Genomic DNA, 22,363 nt, shown 5'->3' with positions numbered 1-22,363 from the left:
TGATTCTTATTTAATCTTCTCAAAAACAAATGCAGTAGTTCAGGAAACAAATGACTTAACAAAAAAACCATGATAGATCGTACACCTGTATTAGTTTGCTATTACTACTACAACAAATTATAACAAACTTAATAGCTGAAAACTGTACAACAATACTAGCTTATATATTTTGAGTTCATAAACCTAAAGTGAATTTCATTGGTCTGAATCAAGATCTTGGCAGGACAGCATTATTTCTAAAATCTCCTAGTATTTCCCCACATCTAGAGGCTGTCAGCATTAATTGGCTTATAGCCCCTACTTCTAACTTGAAGACCAGGGATTTATGATTCTGAATCTCTTGACTCTTACTCTTTTGCCACCTGCCACAACTTATAAAGACACTTGTAGTTATATAGTGCCCTCTTGGATAATTCAGGATGATCTTTCCACCTCACGGTCACTTGATTAGCACCCTTAATTGTATTTATAATGGTAATTATCTTTGCATCTATGTAATATACTTATAGATTCTGGGAATATGGATATCTTCAGGTGCTATTACTCTGCCTACAATAACATCTCTTAAAAGTAATTTTGAAATGCAATGCCCTTCTTATACATTTAACGATGAGGTACACCATGCAAATCTATTTTGTGTTCTGTAATTTATAAAATAGATAAACTGGAGAGATTTTTACCATTTCAAGCTTGACTGCTCTTAATATTATAAGATTCAGATTTTTTTTTCTAAGTGGCATTTTTATATTTCCCAAAGCACATAATAGCATGTATCAGACACTTCTAGAAGAAAGCCTTTCTGATATTAGATGACAGTAATATCTAGCCTTACTAAGTGATGTATAGCTTTGTTAATGTTTACATGGCAGAGATTTCATCCATAAATTAAATGTTCTATATGCAAATCCAAAATTTTGACCAATATGTATTTAACATATATGAGTATAAATTATTTTTATCAAAAAAGTTTTACTGGAAAATTTATATTGAAATGAGATCATATTGAGTATTGAATTAAAATAATAATATGTCTGTAATGTAAGACAACAGTATAATAAAAAATAATTTGACTTGATTAGTTTTGGTGTAGTTTTTTTTTTTTTTTCAATAGAAACTAGAAATTAGAAAGTAAATATTCTAATAAAGGAATAGCAGTAATCAAATTGCTTGACAGATAGTTTGGAATTCTTTGCCTCCATCTAAATTAAAGGCATATCAATGCAAACTTATAAGGAATAAATTATCAAAAATTATTTTCATAATGAATCCTTTTATTTCTTGTAATTAGATAAATGTAACTTTCCAAGATATCAGCCTTTAAACCAATGATAGTTTTGAACAATATATTATTACTAATTTGATTTATTTATCCTGTTAAATTATTTGTAATGCAATTAAGAACACAGGCCAAAGACAGAGAAATAACCTTTGTTTCACTTAGAAAATAGTAACTTTATAACAATATATAATTATAAATTATATAATTTATGTGTTTGTGTATAATTTATAGAATTTACATAATTTTAGATTTATTTTCATAAATGTCCATTTATAATGGCAAATAAGAGGTAAAAAGGTATAGTTGAGATGAACTGATAACTAAAACTCAAGTACTAATTTAAGATCTTTTACTAACCAGTTGTGTTAATTTTCTTCAAACCAGAAAAATAAAGGCTATTTCCTTTGATTATCTGTAAAGAGTTCAAATTTCAACACCAACTATTTTAAAATCTGCATTTGTACTGTGAACAATACACAGCAAAATCTAGCTTGCAACGAACAAAAGATGCTATAGGTTGGTAATTTGATAATCAATAATTGTCTCTAGCCACCTTATTCTCCTATGGTTATGCCGTAAATCATCTTTGGGTTAGTAAAACACTTTGATGAACCATTTTGAAAGGTGGAGTCTATAAAGGCAAAAAAAAAAAAATAAGTATAATAATTTTTAATCTTCCCTGGTTAAAACAGGAGAGAAATTCTCCCTTTTTTCTTAAAGCAGTTAATTTACCAAACATACATATGTGACTTTTCTGCCCCTTTGAGGTCTATGTAAATCATTTTACAAGCTTAAATAAGCCTTTTGGGGCCTCCCCTGGTGGCAGAGCAGTTGAGCACTGGGCTGTGAAGCTGCCCGCAACATCTGCAGCACAGGTTGATCCCCGGCCACCTGTGAGGGTCCCACATGGCGTGCAGACCTCCCCTGCTGCGCCTGCTGCTCCCCTCAGCTCTGTATTTCGTCAGTCTGCCTGTTCTGTTCCCCGCTCTGGCTCTATGGCTCTGGTGAATTCTCTCACCCTCCCGTGCTGCTGACTGTACCCAGTGCTTGTATAAATAAATAAATAAATAAATAAATAAATAAATAAATAAATAAAAATAAATAAATAAATGAATAAATCTTTAAAAATGAATAAATAATAAATAAGCAAATAAATAAATAAATAAGCCTTCTGCCAGTTTTACAACTCAAGAATCTTCTTGACTCACAAAAAAGGTTGAGAGCCATCACTTTAAAATGTAAACATCAAGGGAGACAGTATACTGAGTCCTAATTTCGGTGGAGAGGAGTCTAAGTTCAGCTGATTTCTGTCGCAAGTTGCAGTCTTAGGAGGCAGTTTTTTTTTAGGAGGTATTTTTCTTTTAGATAAGGCTATTAGCAAATATAAATGGCTGCCCTATATCGCCAGGTGAATTATGTGTGACAGATGATGCTGTCAAGTTTTCTTACATGAGGATTATTTATTGTTTATCTTGAGAAAATGTGTGTAATTAGTTCTATTAGCTTTGTTGTATATGAGGGTGAGATGTCTGCTTTTGCAATACCTTGGGTTGATTTTCTGTGATACATAATAAATTCTAGTGTAATGCTCATTCAATAATAAACTATTTTTTAATCTTTTCTCTTTCTGGAAATGTTTGATTTTCTTTTCCTTTCCTTTTGTTTTTTCAGATTGTAATATTTTAAAATTACATTTCCTTCCATAGTTCCAAAGTTCACACAGAGACGTCACAACAAAGAGATACGATCTATGTTCTGAATACAAGCCTGAGAACTGAAATTACATTTGAAGAAAAGTGTAAGTACAAAGGGACAGCAAACATGGTAGGATACCAAAACCTGACTAGAAATTTTCACTGAGAAACATCTGAAAATGCATAGTCTAAAACAAAACAGGGATAGTTTAATTAAATTTTAAGTTGTTTATGATTTTGTTCAAAATCTTCAGATTTTTTCCTATATCTTTTATTCTTGGAACACAAACAATCCTATATTGATTTGAAGAATGAAGTAAATGACTAGAAAAGCAATATGAAATGATTTTGGGAAGAAATGGCACATTAAAATCCTACTGAATGGGAGAAAATATTTGCACAACATATGACAGATAAGGGACTTATATCATCAGTGATAAGGTGACTGGAGAACTACTGGCCTATAATTATGTAAGAAAAAATAATTAATAACTTCATCTGAGTTCTTCAGCAAGAAGTTGGAGCAGAAGTTCACGTAATTTTGCACCAACAGTCTTGCGATTTCAGGAAGGATCCTACAATGGGTCCATTTCTTTTGACCTTCAAAGAAAAGGTATCCCTTGATTACATCTAGAGACATCAGCACAGTCTACAGATTATTAATCACAACTTGAAAAATTTGAAAGGCTTATAAATTTTGTGTAATACTAGCTGTAACAATAGCTGAATTCTTGCAATTAAACAAAAGTAGCTGTTAAACTGGCATTCCAATTTTATTTTTTTAATTATATATATATATATATTTTAAATTTTATTTTTATATTCCCCAAACAATTGCAACCCCTTTATTTTGACCCCAATCCCCCCCGCCCCCACTCCTCATAAAGTGTCTCTGGTTCATAGTTGTTTGTTGATTATGATTTTCACTTTCATATAGATATTCATTTTCCTGGTCCCTTATTTAAGTTTTCTAGATTCCTGCTATGAGTGAGACCATCCGATATTTTTTTCTTTTTCTTTCTGGCTTATTTCGCTGAGCATGATCCCTTCCAGCGCCATCCATGTTGCTGTAAATTGCATGTGTTTATCTTTTTGAATGCTGAGTAATATTCCATGGTGTATATGTACCACATCTTCTTGATCCAGTCATCTATTTTTGGGCATTTGGGTTGATTCCAAAGCTTAGCTATTGTAAACAGTGCTGCTATAAACATAGGGGTGCAGGTGCTCTTTGGAGTTGATGTTTCTGTGTCATTTGGGTAAATACCTATGAGTGGAATTGCTGGATCATATGGAAGCTCTATGTTTAGTAGGTTAAGAAATCTCCACACAGCTCTCCATAGTGGTTGGACCAGTTTGCACTCCCACCAACAGTGCAGGAGAGTTCCTTTTTCTCCACACCCTCGCCAACATTTGTTGTTGCTAGTTTTTTTAATATGTGCCATTCTCACTGGTGTAAGATGGTATCTCATGGTAGTTTTGATTTGCATTTCCCTGATTACGAGTGATGGTGAACATTTTTTCATATGCCTGTTGGCCATTTGTATTTCCTCTTCAGAGAAGTTTCTTTTTAGCTCTTCTGCCCATATTTTGACAGGATTATATTCTTTGTTGTTGTTGAGTCTCATCAGCTCTTTGCAGATTTTTGTGATCAGTCCTTTATCATTAGTGTTGTGTGCAAAAATGTTCTCCCAGTTGGTGGGGTTTCTCTTAGTTTTTGTTATTGTCTCTTTTGCTGTGCAGAAGCTCTTTAATTTGATGTAGTCCCAGCTGCTGATCTTTGCCTTCACTATCACTGCTTTGGGTGATGTGTCTATAAAGATGTCTTTGATGTGCATATCCCGTAGTGTCCAAAACAATCCATTCTAATTTTAAGGCAACATTCTTGGCATATGGAATTCTGTAGGCTATAAAGCACCTGTCAACACAGTAATAACCAAAGTCATGGAAACTGAAAAATAGTCCTTTTAGTGGATTTTTCAGTATTTCTAGGTATTTTCCACAAAGTTTGGATCTAGGAATGACATTAATTTTCTGCATAAGGTAAGTGTTTTGGGAAGTGGAAGATAGGCCTTGATGGGCACATGCTGAAGTACCTCAATATAAACAGGTAGACGCTAAGTGACTAATTGTGTGAACATAAGGAGACATTTACACATAAAATCACATTAGTTGCATATATATGCTCTCCAACTAAATCATGAATTTCTTGTTGTTTATTAATATATATTTTCGTTTTTCTGTTGACCTATAGTTTCTTGTACAATATGTAGAACAGAGCTGATGCTCAAATTTTACTATTTAGAATCTTAGAATTTATGAACTTCAAGAAAATTTAGATAAGTGCTTTTAAACATGGATCTTCTCAATTTCCTTCCCAGAAATTACAAGTCTGTAAAGTGAAAAATGAAGCCTGAGAATTACATTGTTAGTAAGTATCCCTACTACTTGTTATGGTCAAGGATATATAAGAAAAACTGATAAAGTCCAAATTCCTATTTTACAGCATCCTACCCAGGATAAATAGTAAGTCTCATTTTAAGGATTTCTGATTTAAGATTTAGAGATTTTTTCCCACTTCCTCACACCCTAAACTGTTTCACTGATAACCAAATTTGCATTTGTAACCAAAATGCTGGAGAAACAGGAACATTATTTTATTTTCTTCTTTTATTCACTCTTACAAATCTTTATTTCTTGCTTATGGTACTTGTCCAGTGTAGCTTGTTATGTTATTTTGATTTATCACAGAGTTGTATTAGAGAAATTGTATGCAAAGGCAAAAATGAAAGTAAAATTGCTATATTCTCTAGGGTTTAGCAATGATTATATGACCAATTTATTTTACACTGATTGATTCATAAATAATGTCACCCCTAAACTAATTTATAATATTTATTATGAAAGAATGATATAAATATGAATGTCTATATCTTTTTCAATCAATTCAACTATAAAATAACAGTATCTAGACCTCTGGGTGAATAATTGATATATGTATACTTAGAAAATATGTCCAATGAGGATCATGGGCTATAATTAGGAATTATAATTAACTATAATTAGAAATATACAATTTAGGCAATCACTTGTTGCTCAAGGTATTAGAGGTGTCAACAAAGGAAGGGGTAAACTGGTACAATGAAAGAGATTTTAGCTACAAAAACACCTGTTTGGGAAGGCTGGTTCTTCCATTTACTAATTAAACACAAAATTCTTTATTTTTTGACCTCCAGTGTTTCACTTTTGCTATAAATATCTACCTTAGAGGATTGTTATAAAGCTCAAATGAGAAGAATATGCAAACTTTCAAATACTATAAGAATTTGATGATAATACAACCAAATTCTGCTTTATTTTTCAATATGTGAATTTGCAATGCCAGAAAGTAGTATTTAATTGATTATTCAATTATAGGTGAAGCTATATCAAATATTATTAATTTGAAATTATAAGCTTAATATTATAAATTTAATTATAAGTACTATAAATGTAAAGTATATTTATTTATAAATGGATAGTTAAATGAATAGGTAGATAGAAAGTATATGTTAATTTGCCATTTAATAGACGCTAGTACCTTTCCTATATATATATGCTTACAGGCAGAAATTGCTAGATTACTTCCTTTCCATGTCATTTCTTCATTATATTCTAGGGAAATGGCTAATCGACTATTTTAAATAAATAGCATAATACTCAGGTATTGCAATTTCCTTGTTTTCTGATAAAAATATGAGTACAGTAAGCATATTTTATACATCATGCAACCATAGTATGTCAAATACAAAAATTTAATCTCTAAGGTTAGTAGACCCCCCTCCCAATTACTGATTTAACTCTATCTTTGGCCTATGATTTATCTATCTGAAATGTGTGGGATCACACCATTGATAGTGCTTTATCCTCCATTCAGATTGAACTTCTAGCCCTGTGAATGATGGATTGGCAACCAGTGACTTTCAAATTTTTTGTGCCTGTTATATCCTGCTTCAGGGATTTTCAAATGATTTCTTATTTTTAAATACTTGCTCTAAGTTGTAATTTTTACTGAAAATATATTTTTAAAAGTATATTTTAATATACTTAGCATTTTAGGAGTTTCAGTAACATAAAATATATCGAGGGCATCCTATTTACAGAATAAGACATTATGTAGCTAGTTTTTTTATATATTTAATGTAGCAATATAATTCAAAATAATCAGCAAATGTGTAAATATTTCCTTATAAAAGTACCACATTTCTTTATCAATATTCATTAAATAATATATAACTAGCCATGTTAATAACCATTTATTTTGTTTCTAATAATTTGTATTATAAGTCAATATGCAATAAACATTGTGATAGAAATAACTTTGTGCTTATTTCTATGTTGGAGAAAAAAATACTGATGGGTATTGGTCACTAAATTTCAAGGTGACACTTTATTTTATTTTATTTTTTTTTAAAGAGGCATGTATTTTTATTTATTTAATTATTTGTTTGTTTGTTTGTACATGCAATGGGTACAGTCAGAAGTGTGGGAGGGTGAGAGAATTCACCAGAGCCAGAGCGAGCGGGGAGCAGAACAGGCAGAAGGACCGAAGTACACTGCTGAGGGGAACAGCGGGCGGCAGGAGAGGTCTGTGCACCATGTGGGACCATCCTCTGGTGGCCGGGGAGCAGCCGGGGATCGAACTGGCGCCGCAGAGGCCGCGGGCAGCTTTGCAACCCAGCGCTCAACCGCCGCGCCACTGGGGAGGCCCCAAGGTGACACTTTAATATACACTTTCAATAATGGTATATGAGTGATTAATTTTCCAGCTTCTTCAATTAAAGAAATGCTTTGGTAAGATATGCATTAAATGAGTAAGTTTTACTATATCTTAATATGCAGTTATGCCAGTGATTATATTTTAACCAATTTAAATGATCCAATAATCTAATAAAGCATAGCTCTTTGTTTTACAAGAATAATATGTCAAATTCTCCATCTCATGTGTTATTGTTTAAAATGGTCTGAATTGATTTTAAAATTGCACCACTCATAATGAAACTTCTTTTCTTATCCCACTAAATTACCTAGGAAGGCAAAGAAAGGAGTAGAAATCATAATAAAACCTAAAATGTGTGTTAACAATCAATTTAATGACAGACAGAAAAAAATTTCCTCAAATTACAGGACCAATAAAATGGATTTTAAAAATATATACTGTTTTATATAGGTTTTTCTTATCTACATGAAATTTTATGGAGCTTTGCCCTACTAGAAAAAAGAGTTTGGTCCTAGAAGACAATTAAATTAGATCACCTTTATTTGTTTTTGAAGTACATGTATATATATGTATATTATACATTTGAAATTTAATGAATTAAAAACAAGCACTTTAGTTAAAAAAAAAAAAAAAAACAGATGCAAACACTAATTTTTCCCCTCAAAATTTCTTAACTTCATGTTTACTGAGGCTAGAATGTATATCATATAAAAGCAAAATACCTTAAAAAAGAAAACAGTATTCTGCTTTTATTAACTTCTCAGAAATTTCATTCTTCTAAAATAAGTACAGGTACTTCATTGGAAAATACTAACTTAAAGCTTTTCACATAAAAAAATGAACATGCAGGAATAAAAATGGGAACCAAGTCATTGTTGTTATCTTGAGCTCCATAGAGATATCACTGGGGCAAGTGAGAGCTGAATGGACACTGAACTTTTCTGGTTGGGAAGTATTTAAACATGGGCAAAGAAGAGCCTAAGAAGCCAATGGAGGCAAAATGTTATCATATGCAATTTTTGTGTGCAAACGTGCCAGGAGGAGCACAAGAAGGAGCAACCAGAAATACAGTCAACTTCTCCGAGTTTTTCTAACAAGTGCCCATAAAGTTTGAAGGCATATCAAGGGTGGAGAAGGCACTTTATGAAAGAGAAATGAAAACTGATATCTCCCTAAAGGGGAAATAAAAATGAAGCTCAAGTTTCCCAATGTACCCCAGAGGCTCCTTCAGCCCCTTCTTGTTCTATTCTGAGTATTATTCAAAAATCAAAGGAGAACATCCAGGTCTATCCATTGATGATGTTGCAAAGAAACAGAAAGAGTGGAATAATACTGGTTCAGAACACAAGTGGCTTTATGAAAGGAGGCTCAGCTGAAGGAAAACTATGAGAAGGATATAGCTGAATACTTAGATAATGGAAAGCCTGATACAGTCAAAAAAGTGATTATCACAGCTGGGGGCAAGAATAAGGAGGAAGAGGAGGAAGACTAGAAAGACAAAGAGAATGAAGAAGATGAAAATGATAAAGAAAATGAGGATGAATAAGAGGATGATGATGATGAATAAGTAGGTTCCAGTGCAGTATTTTTCTCTGTCACAGGCATTTAACCCTCTGTACACAAATCATTACTTTTAAATTAAAAAAAAAAAAAAAACTTGAAATTTAACACTGTGTAACATTTGTTCTTAAACTGTACAGTTTCTTTTTTGTATAGTTAACACACTATCAAATATGCCTTTAGAGAGCCCTGTCTTGATGGTTTCAACAGCCACCAGCCTATCCTGGTACAGTCTTGGGGTTGTAAATTGGTGTAGAAATTTAAAGCAGGTTCTTATTGAATAGCACAAATTAGCAATATATGTGGAGAGTAATTTTTCATCTTCATTTGTCTCTGATGCAGCTTATATAAAATAACTATTGTTATCTTAACTGAATACCACTCTGTAATTGCAAACAATAAACAAAAATCACAAGCTGTTTTGCTGACATTCTGAATTCTTGTAAGTAAATACAATTAAAAAAAATAAAACAAAACAAAACTAAAACCAACTTTAGTTCTTTTTACAGTTTTTATACTGTTAATAAATATGGAAATATTTGCATCAAAAAAGGCATGTATATGCTATCAAGTCTTCTATTATATTACTTTAACAAAATACATTTTTAGCATCAAAATTACTGGTTGGTTTTAAAATTGATGCACAATTGACAGGTAGAATTAGTTGTGTTTCAGGTATATAACAGTTATTTGATATTGACATATTGCATTTATAGTAGCATCAGAAAAAATTAAATGCCTGGGGTAAACTTAATAAATGAGGTAGAGGTCCTATAAAATGAAAACTCTAAGAAATTGTTAAAATAAATGGAAGATACAAAAAATGGAAAGATTGATCATGGATTGAAGCATTACCATGGCTAAAATACTCATCTTAACCAAAGCAATTTATAGATTCAATTCAATCTCTATCAAAATTTTAAGGGGATTCTTCAAAGAAATAGAACAAACATTACTGAAATGTATATAGAATCACAAAAGAACCCAAAAAGTCAAAGCAATCTTGACAGAAAGAGAAAGAATGGTAGAATCAAAAGGCCAGGCTTCAGACTATAGTACAAAGCTATTATAATCAAAACAGTATGGTGCTAGTCCAACAAAAAAGTTATATAGATCAATGGAACAGAATTGAAGTCTCTGTTGTATTTTTTTACATGGAATAGAAACATAGGAACTAGACTGATACCTAATTGTTGATTATGAACCAAAGATGCCACAGTAAAGTTTGGGGGAAAAGGTAGGCTCCATTTTGGATTTGTAAATAAATTACAAATTTTTCCCCTTATATTCTCAGAGGTTGCTTTCTTAGGATAGAAGAAAGCAGACACAGATGGTAAGATAAGACCATATTTTAGTAAAAATACTATGCTATGATAATAGTTTATTTTTCTGTTTGTGTTCCTTTACTCCAAATCAGTTACTTCTCTTACTCCAGGATCTGTAATAGATTAAAAGAGGCAGTGTGGTACAGAGCAACACATATAAATCAATTTCATTCAAACTCTGAATGGATCATCAACTAGTTTATGATAGTTATTTGGGGGCTTAGCTTCCTCTTACTTAAAACAAACTCAGTGATTATCAGTTTTACCACTCCTGCACCTGGCTCTCACAGAAACTACAAAATAAATAAAATTCCATTAAGCTGTACCAGAAAAAATGATATTGTAGTAGTGGAAACTACTGGAAAAGAAACTGAGGCTGCACTTCTCTAACTCAAATTATTTTCCACTCTGCCTCTTTCTTCTAAGTCATTAACCACTGCATTAATTGCATCTCTGTATTGCATACCAAAAGAAATATTAAAAGCACAATTAAAGAAGCAAACAAAAACTCTATTAAGAATTTGAGATATAAAACAAGTATTGGTTTCTCATATTTGTTACATATCTTAGACATCATCACCTCAATATTCTAATTGTATAGATGGATAGAATCACATCAAAAAAACCAGAATCATATAAACTGAAAATAGCCTATAATCACAACTGAATTCTTTTCCATCAATGAGTTTCTTCTTCTTCTTTGTTCGAAGAGCATCAAAATTAAGATTTTAAATACACATTGAAAATTAAATTCAGTATACAATTAGTTCAAAACACATACACACACACACACACACTTCATATTCAACATGCACAAAGTCTTACTAGTTGCATTATTTATATTGAATTATAAGCATTGCTTGCTTTTTCCCTTATGATCTAACAGCCATATGCTGAAGGACAAGTAAGACACACCTGGGTAAAGCCTGGACCAAGCTCATTTCAACACACCTGCTTGGCTCTTTCTACTTATATACACTGTATTCCTGCTGACTACAATTTTACTAATCTTCTGACCTCATAAAGACTGCCAGGGGCTGGTATATGTGAGCAGCATGAAATCAAATGTGCCATATTGTTTAGCATCTGTTCTTAACTCCCCATGAAGTTTTCCTTACAAACAGCATAGGGCTGTCAGCTTCAATCAGCTTGGTAGTGAACTCCACTAAGAGGCATAGCCTTCATCGAGGATTGCACTTTGCATGATCAGACCTATGCATGAGGCACTTAGCTGTCCAATGGAGACAGTTCAGTGTTAACACGCCCATGTTATCAAAAGAGAAATTGCCTAGCTTTTGCCCTAATATTTCTGTGTGTTTCATGACTTCTAATTGTTAAGTACATCTCTGACATTAACAGCAAAAACTTAGCAAATGTTACGTGCTCTTCTTTCTTCATGAAATGCTTTGTTGGGAACTTCGATAATTTCTTTTTACTTTATTTCCTCAATCATTCGCTTACTCTTTCATTCTCTAATTCTCTCACTCATATTCATTAAGACAATAATAACATTTATTAGTGCTCTGTAGAATATAATTTCTAATAAAGTATGTAATACAATTTGAAATAGGATCTATTTGGGTTTTCTATCAGAAATGATAAATGAAGGAAATTTATTTTGTAAATTAGGAATGAACAAGTATTGCATAATAAGAAAGTGAGATATTATGCTTTCTAGACATAAATACGTTTAAGTATTTAAACATCCTTAATCTGTCAAATACTTAACTTGAAAGGTACTAAATAAAATGTCTCCAAATTTCTAGAATACAAAAGCATTAATCTATACCATTATAGATAATCATTTGAACTCTCATAAAAATTGTGTGTCAGTTCTTAAGGAAAATAATTTGAAAATAAAAGAAAATGTATTTTATTAACCAGAAATACAACACCACCTCTTCCTCTTCTGAGCAAATGTCAATATTTTAATATGTATTATTTGCTTATAAATTATGACCTACTCACAGATCACTCAACATGTAGCCCTATTATTTCTAATTTAGTTTTATTTTTCCTGTTAAGATCCACAGAACCGCTTTGACCATATTTTTATTTATCAGCAGTTTAAGTTCAATTGACCAAATACTTTCCGAGCATTACAGAGCATCGTTGAATGTCTGGCAGTTAGCAGAAATCATATAAGTGTATCAAAAACATAAGTTCACTTGTGACTTCTTTGTAGGGACATGAGGTTGGCATACAACTGCAATACCGTATGCTTCACCAATGGATAGTTAATCATGATATGAGTCATCAAAATACACTGAACTACTTTGAAATTCTACAGGTTACATAATTTTTATCAAGAATTACTCTTATTAGTACTTGAGTAGAAAAAAATAATATCAAGAAAATCTGTTTTGGTGGAAAAATACATTCTTGATCATAAAAGAGAAGGGATGTTCTACCAGATGCATATAAATAAGGATGTGTGAGAGTAGGCATAAAATCAATTAGAAGAAATTTAACATATATAAATTAGTAGATTCTCCCCTCTTTTTCTTCTACTAACCAATTCCAAATATTATGTTTTCCCACTAGTTTATTTTCTTTCGTACTCACACTGTAATCATATCCAAAACATCTAAACAACATACAATCTAGCTATAACCACTTTACCATAAGTGAGGAAGCTAAAGATTAAATAATCTTAGATGGTATTTGGATTCCTAAGGAAAAACTTACTAGGTCCTATGAAACCAACCTAAATTAAATAAATATTGTAATTAAAATTCTATGAATAAACTTGTTTTAAAACCAAGCTGATTTTACACATAAGTGAACAAATATATTAATAACTACTTTCATCATTTTATGATATAAAATCCTTCTTCTTTAGCAAACTATAAATGTTACAAATATTTCCAGGCAATTATTTAGCTAAAATTTAATGAGCATTTTGAAAATATTTTGAGAATAGTTGAATAGATATATCTGAATACTTGGAGACTCAAATGTGCCCATGTATTTACGGTATAACATTTAAGATAGAAAAGGTGTACAGACCATGGAAAAGAAAAGTCCTTGTGCTCCAGAATTAAAAAAAAAAAAAAGATTGTATTTACCTTTAACTAGTAGGTTTTTACACATTAAACCTTAAAGTAAAGTTAACCAGAATATTAGCACACTTCATTAGATAGTTAAGTAGACAATGGACACAAACAATTTAATCACCTATTTCTTCAGTGATAACTACACAGAATTTCTGGGCAATTAGACAGAACTTGAATTTACTAAATATTTCTAAATTATGGTATTTTGGAAGAAGAATCTGTTATGAAACAAAGACAGCTAATAGTTGTTATACACTATGAGAGCAAGGGGAATAATATCTTCATAGAAAACAGTAATGTAGAAAAATAAGAGGAACCCAACCATGAGCTTAATTACTGAATAAATTTGTAGCATGTGTGCTGGAGGAGGGTGGAGTGTTTACATATTAGTATAATGAAAAGGAAGAACAAACTATTTCATTTAGACAGACTATAAAAGCATAGAGCAAGCCCTGATTTTTTAGCAATAATTCATATGAAATAATTCCTTCTTGAGCTCTTAGCTTATTTGAAGTGTCAGATGATGTCATTTCATAAATAGCTTAACTTAAAACTTTCAAGGTTACGATTTCTCACAGCAAGCAATACAAATAGTTTTTTCTAATGCAATAAAAACCGCAATACTTTATCTTCAAAATAATATTTTGAAGAGTATTTCCAATGTACCCTTAAAAACTTGATGTTGAGGGCCTCCCCGGTGGCACAGGCGGTTGAGTGCAGCGATGTGAAGCTGTCTGCAGCCTCTGCAGTGCTGGTTCGATCCCTGCCAGCTGAGGAGCAAACCACATGGCGGAGTAGACCTCTTCTGTCTCGCCTGCTGCTCCCCTCAGCAGTGCTTTCAGTCCGTCTGCCTGTTCTGTTCCCTTCTCTGTCTCTGGTGAATCCTCTCACCCTCACACACATCTGGCCCTTACCCCGGTTCTTGTATAAATAAATTAAAAAAAAATCTTTAAAAAAAATTGATGTTGAAATGATTAATATTATAGTTTATATTAAACACTTTCAGAATAAATAACTTACTGGATTAATCAAAATACGTAAAGGTCCAATGGCAATCTGCTTTTAATTTTTAACAAGTTTATTGAATTATGTACAAAATTACTGTGTATTATTGAGTTAGGTTAATCAAGTTTTTTCAATTTCTATACTTTTAAAAAATATTTATTTATTTATTTATACATGCAAGAACCGGGGTATATGCCAGATGAGCGGAAGGGTGAGAGGATTCACCAGAGATACAGTGGGGAACATAACAGGCAGACTGACGAAATACAATGCTGATGGGAGCAGCAGGCAAGACAGGAGAGGTCTGCAGGGCCATGTGGGACCCCCACCGGTCAGCCAGATCGAACCGGCGCTGCAGAGGCTGTGGACAGCTTCACAGCGTTGCTCTCAACCATCTGTGCCACCAGGGGAGGCCCTCAATTTCCATACTTCTAAGCAATGTGAAAGAAAATTACTAGATTTAAAATATACTTATAAAGCAAAGAATTTAGAAATACAGAATAAATTTAATTATTGCTTCATAGAAACTCATGATAATTTTGAATCTCTAAATGAAAAAAAATAACTGTATGTAGTTTGTTGAGAAGACTCCAACTAAGAACAAGCCAGACTCATTTAAGTTATCTAGGTGTACTATTTATTTATTTATTATTGACATATCATTGTTTTACTTTTGTTTTCTTTTTTGGTCACAATATAGGATCTGTCCCCACTGGTGCGGTCACCATAGTTTTCCACCACTAAACCACCCATAGTCCTCCACCATAGTCAATTTTGTACCCCTTCCCTCTTATTTTTCCCCTCCCACTCTCCTCCTCCTCCTGTTCCTCCTCCTCCTCTCTTTTGGATGCCTCAGATCTATGGTCAGCTTTTAAGGCTTAGTTTTAAAGTTTGTCTTTGATTTTTCATTTGTTTTCTCTATAGTCTCCATATAAATGAAATGTTCAGTATTTAGCTTTCTCCTTCTGGCTTACTTCACATGTATCATTAACCGACCTTCCTTTATATTAGAATTTTTGTAATTCATAGCAGATGACTGGATTTATCCACATGAAATATATATTTCTCTATAAATAGCAATTATTAAATTAATTTCAATAGCTCTCAAAAAAGTTGCAAAATAAATTATACATAAGCTATGGTTGCATAGTTCTTGAATTTTATGAATTTAAGGTAACTAAATGACATAAAAAATTTTAGCATGTTCATGAAAACAAAAATAAGAGCAAGTATAAAACAGAAGAGACAACTGAGAAGTAAGAAGACCTGGGTCATATAAGCATGGCTGAAGAGAGACAACTCAGCCTTCCTGAAGTAGGTGTTCACCAGATGCAGCCAATCCCTAAACTCCACATGAAGAATAATGTGCTAAGACAAATCTGAACTGGGCTAAACAAATTCAAATGCATGCTGAGAGCTGGTCTTTCACTTTTGAAAATTGTATTTGAAATGCTGACCCAGAGTGGTCTGGAAGTGTGTATGAAATTTAACACTAGGAGGTAGTAGAAACTACATTGTATGTGTATTACAAAGTATTTAGTAATCAATATTTAGTATTACCAAGAATCTTTATACTCTTAATATTAGATCTTGATATTAAGATATCAATATTAGTATTTATAATGCCAATACTTATGAATTTCAAAAACTTATATTTTCTAGAAAAGAAATAATTTTTCTAGAGAATATGATAAAAGTTGGTTAATGAGAATGCCCTGGTTTATTATGCTTGTTAACGCTTACATTGTGATAATATTCTATTACAAAATAGTAATTTCATTGGAATAAAAGAAAATATGAGGGGATGGAGAATGAAACATTCATAAATTGAAGTGGGGAAAACTGGAGACCTGCAAAATATATGGGAGGGAATCTGTTTTCTAAAGCTGTTTCAGTCCTGTCAACCTGAGTTCTCTTGAGTTTTCAGCATTTGAGATGAGTATGTGACTTTTCCCCTGTACTTAAAAATTCCTAAGTAGAATGACTATATAATTTAGTGTTTGGAATCATCGTCTTGTATTGTTTGCTTTCTTTTTATTCTATAGTTTTCCATCATTTGATCAATAAACACTTATTCATCATCTACTACTAAAGGACACTTTTCAGTCATGAGGAAATAAATAAAAAACAATTTTATTTATGTAAATCTCACTGCTGTATACGTGGGAGTGCAAGCATTTAATTGTAAGCAGTCTATGTGGGTTTAATATATTTCAATGAATAGAAAAAGATTTTCTCCTATCAAAAATACTCTGTAAATAAGTTAGCATGTGTCCAAGTGTTATAATAAAGTTAAGGAAGTAGGTCATAATAAAACAAAGAACACATCTGGTGGAAAGCAGATCATGGTTATTGCTTGATTAACAATGACATTCTCTACTGTATACCATCTTCACACGAGCTATAATTAAATCTAATCAACCACCAAAGAACAGGAAGTAAGAGTGAAGGAAAGAAATTCTGCTGTCACTTAGTTTGTTTTACAGTGTTAATAATTGTTTTTCTGAAAAGGGCAATCTAATAGATTGGAATCACATAATTCACTTATTTTTTCACTTGTAACTATCACCAGATCAGCCAATGCTTTCAGGATTACTCCAAATTTCTTTTCTATGAGTCTAAAGTGATAACAAAATTTCAAAATATTTTTGGGGAGCACTGTAAGGGATGTTCTAAGGATATCAAGAAACTTACTGTGTTAAATTAGATAGCATTACAAAAATCTAAGGGAGAGAAACATTAAATAGGAAGGTGATATTGTAAAATATCATTAGATGAAGTTGTATAAAGTGTACACAGGGATTCTGTATTAATTTTCTTGTGAGTAGAACTATTTCAGAATAAACATTTATAAAAAAATTATTAAAGAGTAAAGTTAGGAATAATTTTGATTAACATCAATTAAAATTAAAACTGGTGAAATACATTTAAACTTTAGAGTTGTGTCTAATTTTCTTATAAAGTGGGTATCAAAATTTCCTATCAGTTCTACAACTAAACCATTGTATATTTATGAAAAGTATGGTATATATGAGTTGATTATATTTTCCCTTTTTGAACATATTCTGTAATTGAAAGGTATTATTTCTATCCAGGACCCAGTATCAAATAAATTATGGAAATAAATACTAATCATAATATGTCAGTAAGAAAACCTATCTGCAAACTAAATATAATAAAATCATTAATTATAATCAAAATTACTTAAAGCCTGTTAAAGCAACCTGAAAATATTGATATTATTAATGGATCTTCTGTATTATAGCATAAACATATAACTTGTTAAAGAGCAAATACAATCTAAATTTGATCTAAAATCTATGGTTGATATTTGATGACAAAATCTACATCTCATTCTGTGTCATGGTCCCCACTGAACACAATACATCCTGGCATATAGCAGTCACTAAACAATAAAATTAATGAAATCTGGGAGTATTTATTTCTATAATCCAAGTCAATTGAAATCCCAAACATATTTGAATCAAACCGTAAGATATGGTTATGAGACATATAAGCATATCACCATACTCCCTTACTCCTAGTATGTGTTCAAACTATTGTGTGTGCGTGGGTGTGGGTGTGCACACATGCATGCACAGAACATCATCATGAACATTTTTGCCAATCAAGGACTGTCAAAATTTTCCCCATTCAATCTAATTTCATCATGGGTTAATGGAATGACACAAGAACATAAGATCAATACTTTTTACTGTTCCCCAGTCTTCATTGCTAAATAGAAATGACTCACAAAGCCATAGAAAGTTATTGTGTAGTTCATAAGCCTATATTTTATAAAAGGAGATTCAAAATTTCCCTTTAGAACTGTGATGGGAGGAATTTTGACCTGGCAATGGTTGAAAATTGGAACGTATGCCTGTTCATTAGGTATCAATAGCTAAGCTTCATGAAACTTATTGGAAATCTACTTGTTACTATGCATTGGGCAAAAATCCTTTGGAGCAAGATTTCAAAGAATATTTCATTTGGTATCCATTTAAAATACAACCATTCTATTAATAAAACCATTCTATTAGGTAGCTAACATTAAACAAAGAGATACCTGGGACTCATGGAGGTTTACTAATCTGCTTACAGTTACACTTGTAATTTGTGGTCAAAACAAAATTGCAACTGAGGTTATACACCCAAAGGTTAAAGCAGCTACCCCAAATTTTGGCCAAACTACTCTATCAGGAAACCAAAGATTCTCATATTCCTCAACTGAAATTCAGGGATAATTTATAAATTTTAGGAGGAATTAATTTATTTATAAAATTTAGGGGAATCATTTAATATCTCTATGATTAGTGCTCCTGGCAATCATACATGTATTCAGAAATGATTTTAAACCTATTTGAATGAAGCTTTAGAGAGGAATTGGCCTGCTTTTTGTGAGTATTACTGCTTTTTCAGATTGGTCCAGGTTTATCCCAGGATGACAATTATAAAGACAATTTGAATCACTTAGTTAAGGTTGCATTGACATAGAATCTATCCAATGTTGTAAATCAATATTACCTTAATTAAAACAAAAAAGCATGCATTATAGATAAAAAATAAGTAATAGTAGGTGTATTTGGAAATAATGTAACAATATTTCTGAAGAGGTTAATTGATAAGAGATTATAAGAGTAATTTCCTAGGTTTATTTATTTTTTTGAATCCCAGAATATTAGAGGTGAAGGAATGGACAGCAATATACTAATCCCAAATTCATCATTGCAGTGAAGTCCCTTCATAAATGAATCTTACTTCCTGCTCCCTTATGCACTTGGCTCTATTCACTTAATGTGGCTGTATTATTATCATCATTCCAATTTACATGAAAAGACTCTAATATTCAGAAAGATTTAAGACTATGTTAAATAACTTAGAAATGTCAAGGCTAATTAATGAACTCAGGGCATACAAATCCAAAGCTCATGCTTTTAGCTAATTGATAGCATTAACCACAGAAATTCATGTCTTAATATTTATAAAACATTGATCAAAAATATTAACTTATCTAAAAAGATTGGGTTAAGCAGAATGTACTGTACACTGCTTATGTATATGCAGAGAAAAGCAAATACAAAGGTAAACTATAGCAGTTTTGGGGAAGGAGAACTAGTCTTATCAGTGAAAGCTTCAGGTAATTTAATCCTAATAACTATAAACGGGAATTCATTTATCTCACCTAACTCTGATCTTATGGTCATTATATAACTTTTGAGGTTTGTTTTGTATATTTCTCCAGAGAGAGAAATAGTAATAGATACTGAGCCTTCTGGTACCTAAGACATATGCATTTTCATTTGTTAATATGTCAATATTCTGAATTAAACATTAGAGTCATAAGACAGTGAATGTGCATTTAGTATTAAGTAATGGATTCCCCCTAGGTATGATAACAAAATCAATTTTCTGAGCTTACAAGGTAAAGGGCAATAAATTAGACTATGGTAAATTCCAGAAATAACTTATTCTGTGAGATCATAAGAGAGGTGTCCAATCACTTCTTAAGCAGGTACACCATACAGGGACACACACACACACACACACACACACATATATACATATATATATATATATATATATACACACACACACACACACATACATATACATACACTGTAACATCAGCCTTACAAAGGATATAGGGAGCTTTTTATTTCCTTATATATATTTCTGTTGTAGTAATTCACAAAGCCTAGTGTCTTAACACCTAGGTTTATAATCAATGTTTATAATAAAATACATGTTTGCAGTCAATATCCAAATAAAAAAAGACACGTCTTTGCTACTGATTTAAATATTTTAAAGTGTCTAAACACATGATCTTAATAACAAATATTGATATCAAAATATAAAATAACCCATCACTTGTGGTTGGAAAAATCTGATTTGTTAGTTAAAAATGCTTTGAATGTTATCATATTTGATAAAAATCTATGCAATTTGGCAACCAGGGATATATGTAAGCAGTTATAATAATTTCTTATTGTTATCAGTAAGCACTCATACAGCTCTTTCTTATCTCTTTATAAAGGTTCATCATTCAGACAGGTATTATTAATCACTGAACATTATGTTCAATCAGGAGAGTTGATTTTCTTACCAAAATAAGAAAAGTCTCTGAAATTTAAGTTGAATAAGATCCATAAATCATAGAAATTATAGAACCCTAAATCATAGAAATATTTAGCAATGTCGCCTTCATAGTTTCAGGATATTTAAAAAAAATCTTTCTAATTCTATTCACTCTTAAGCTCTGAAGTATTAAAAAAGTGTGTGATAATGAGAAAAGTTATACATATAAATTGGCTATCAGGTTTAATATAATTACTAATAATTACCTCCCTATTCTGTTACTTTTTTTTCCTTTTTTCTTCAGCTCACATTTTCTATATTGAAGATTATGAATATGTGCCACCTCTTAATTTTATGGAGTATGCATCATTTTGAAGTAATTACATGCTGGGAGCTTCCTTGATTTACTTTCTTGAATAAATTGGGACTTACTATTCTGTAAAAAATCTATAAATCTAATAAAATTATCTTGAAGGATAGAAATATTCTATTTCAATTTATGAAAGGCATTACTGCTAAAAAATAATCCAAAAATCCACTAAGTTAAACACTCTCGAATTTTACAGTTACCCAATTGTAAACCTTACATGTTTTGTGCTAACAATTTATAGGAATATCTTTCCCTCCTATATACAAGTAGCCATACTATAATATGATACCAAACACATAGACATTGAATAATTCTGATGAACAGGAGACACCAGAACTGTTCCAGAGCTACTGAACTTTCCTGTATTAATTAAAGGTAGACATAGTTATACTCTTCCTATTTATCCAGAGTCTTTTTTTTTAATAATGAATGAGAAAAATGTGCTGGTAACTTTTCTTCACAGCAATGTAATTACATATCATTTAATAAATAAACTTCTCCAATTCATTTGATCATTGGGCTCATCAGAACTTCTTATGCCAGAGAACTACTATCATATAAACTGATAACTTTCTACTTCACAAACATTTATGCCATTGCTATAGATGAATTATCACAAAGCTTTAGAGTTTATATTTTGTTTTTGGAACTTGGTTTGTAAATTTTAGAGAGTCATTTTCTTACTTTAACATGTTACAAAAAGGATGTGCTGTGGACATCACAGTGTGTAAATTGGAGAAAATAAAAAGGGACACAGCAGGGTCTGAATAATAACCTATCCTTTTGTTCCATTTAAAAAAAAATCACTTTGCAACAAAAAGTTTGTGATTCTGATGGCACAGAATAGTAAACATAAATCATTTCTGAAAATGCAAATTATAATATATTTAAATATGCTTTAGAATGATTGAATAAAATAGAAACAGTGAATAAATAGTAAATGAATCACATAAGTTTTATGTGTGTGAGAGACAGAGAAAGATTTTAAAAGGAAGAAGATGACTTTTAAAAGAGCAGGCTATCATAAATGATGAGTAAGAATATGAAAGTAAGTAGAAGAAATCCTGTCTTGGGTCTAGTTCTTCAAATATTCCAGATTCTGAATATGTGTAACAGCAACAAGCACAGATTTCCAACTCAACTTGCCTGTATCGCATTCAAAAAAAAAATTGTTTTAAACTAACAGGATAAAAATATTAAAATGCAGCTAGAAAAATTGTGTAGTTATTCTTTACTTTTG

At 31.6% G+C, this 22,363-nt stretch overlaps 1 protein-coding gene and 1 pseudogene across 5 annotated transcripts in view; one reads left to right on the top strand and one right to left on the bottom strand.

Moving 5' to 3' along the window:
- Nucleotides 1-22,363, bottom strand: part of SGCZ (sarcoglycan zeta) — an 874,970-nt gene that overhangs the window by 269,272 nt on the left and 583,335 nt on the right. The gene's annotated exons all lie outside the window — the stretch shown is intronic.
- On the top strand, nucleotides 8,695-9,299 carry LOC119257762 (high mobility group protein B1-like; annotated as a pseudogene).

This window comes from Talpa occidentalis, unplaced genomic scaffold (genome assembly GCF_014898055.3).
Source record: "Talpa occidentalis isolate TD23 unplaced genomic scaffold, MPIMG_talOcc4v2.1 talOcc4.4, whole genome shotgun sequence".
Classification (NCBI taxonomy): domain Eukaryota; kingdom Metazoa; phylum Chordata; class Mammalia; order Eulipotyphla; family Talpidae; genus Talpa; species Talpa occidentalis.
The sequence above is the reverse complement of the archived record's forward strand: the minus strand, read 5'-3'. Positions and strand labels throughout refer to the sequence as shown.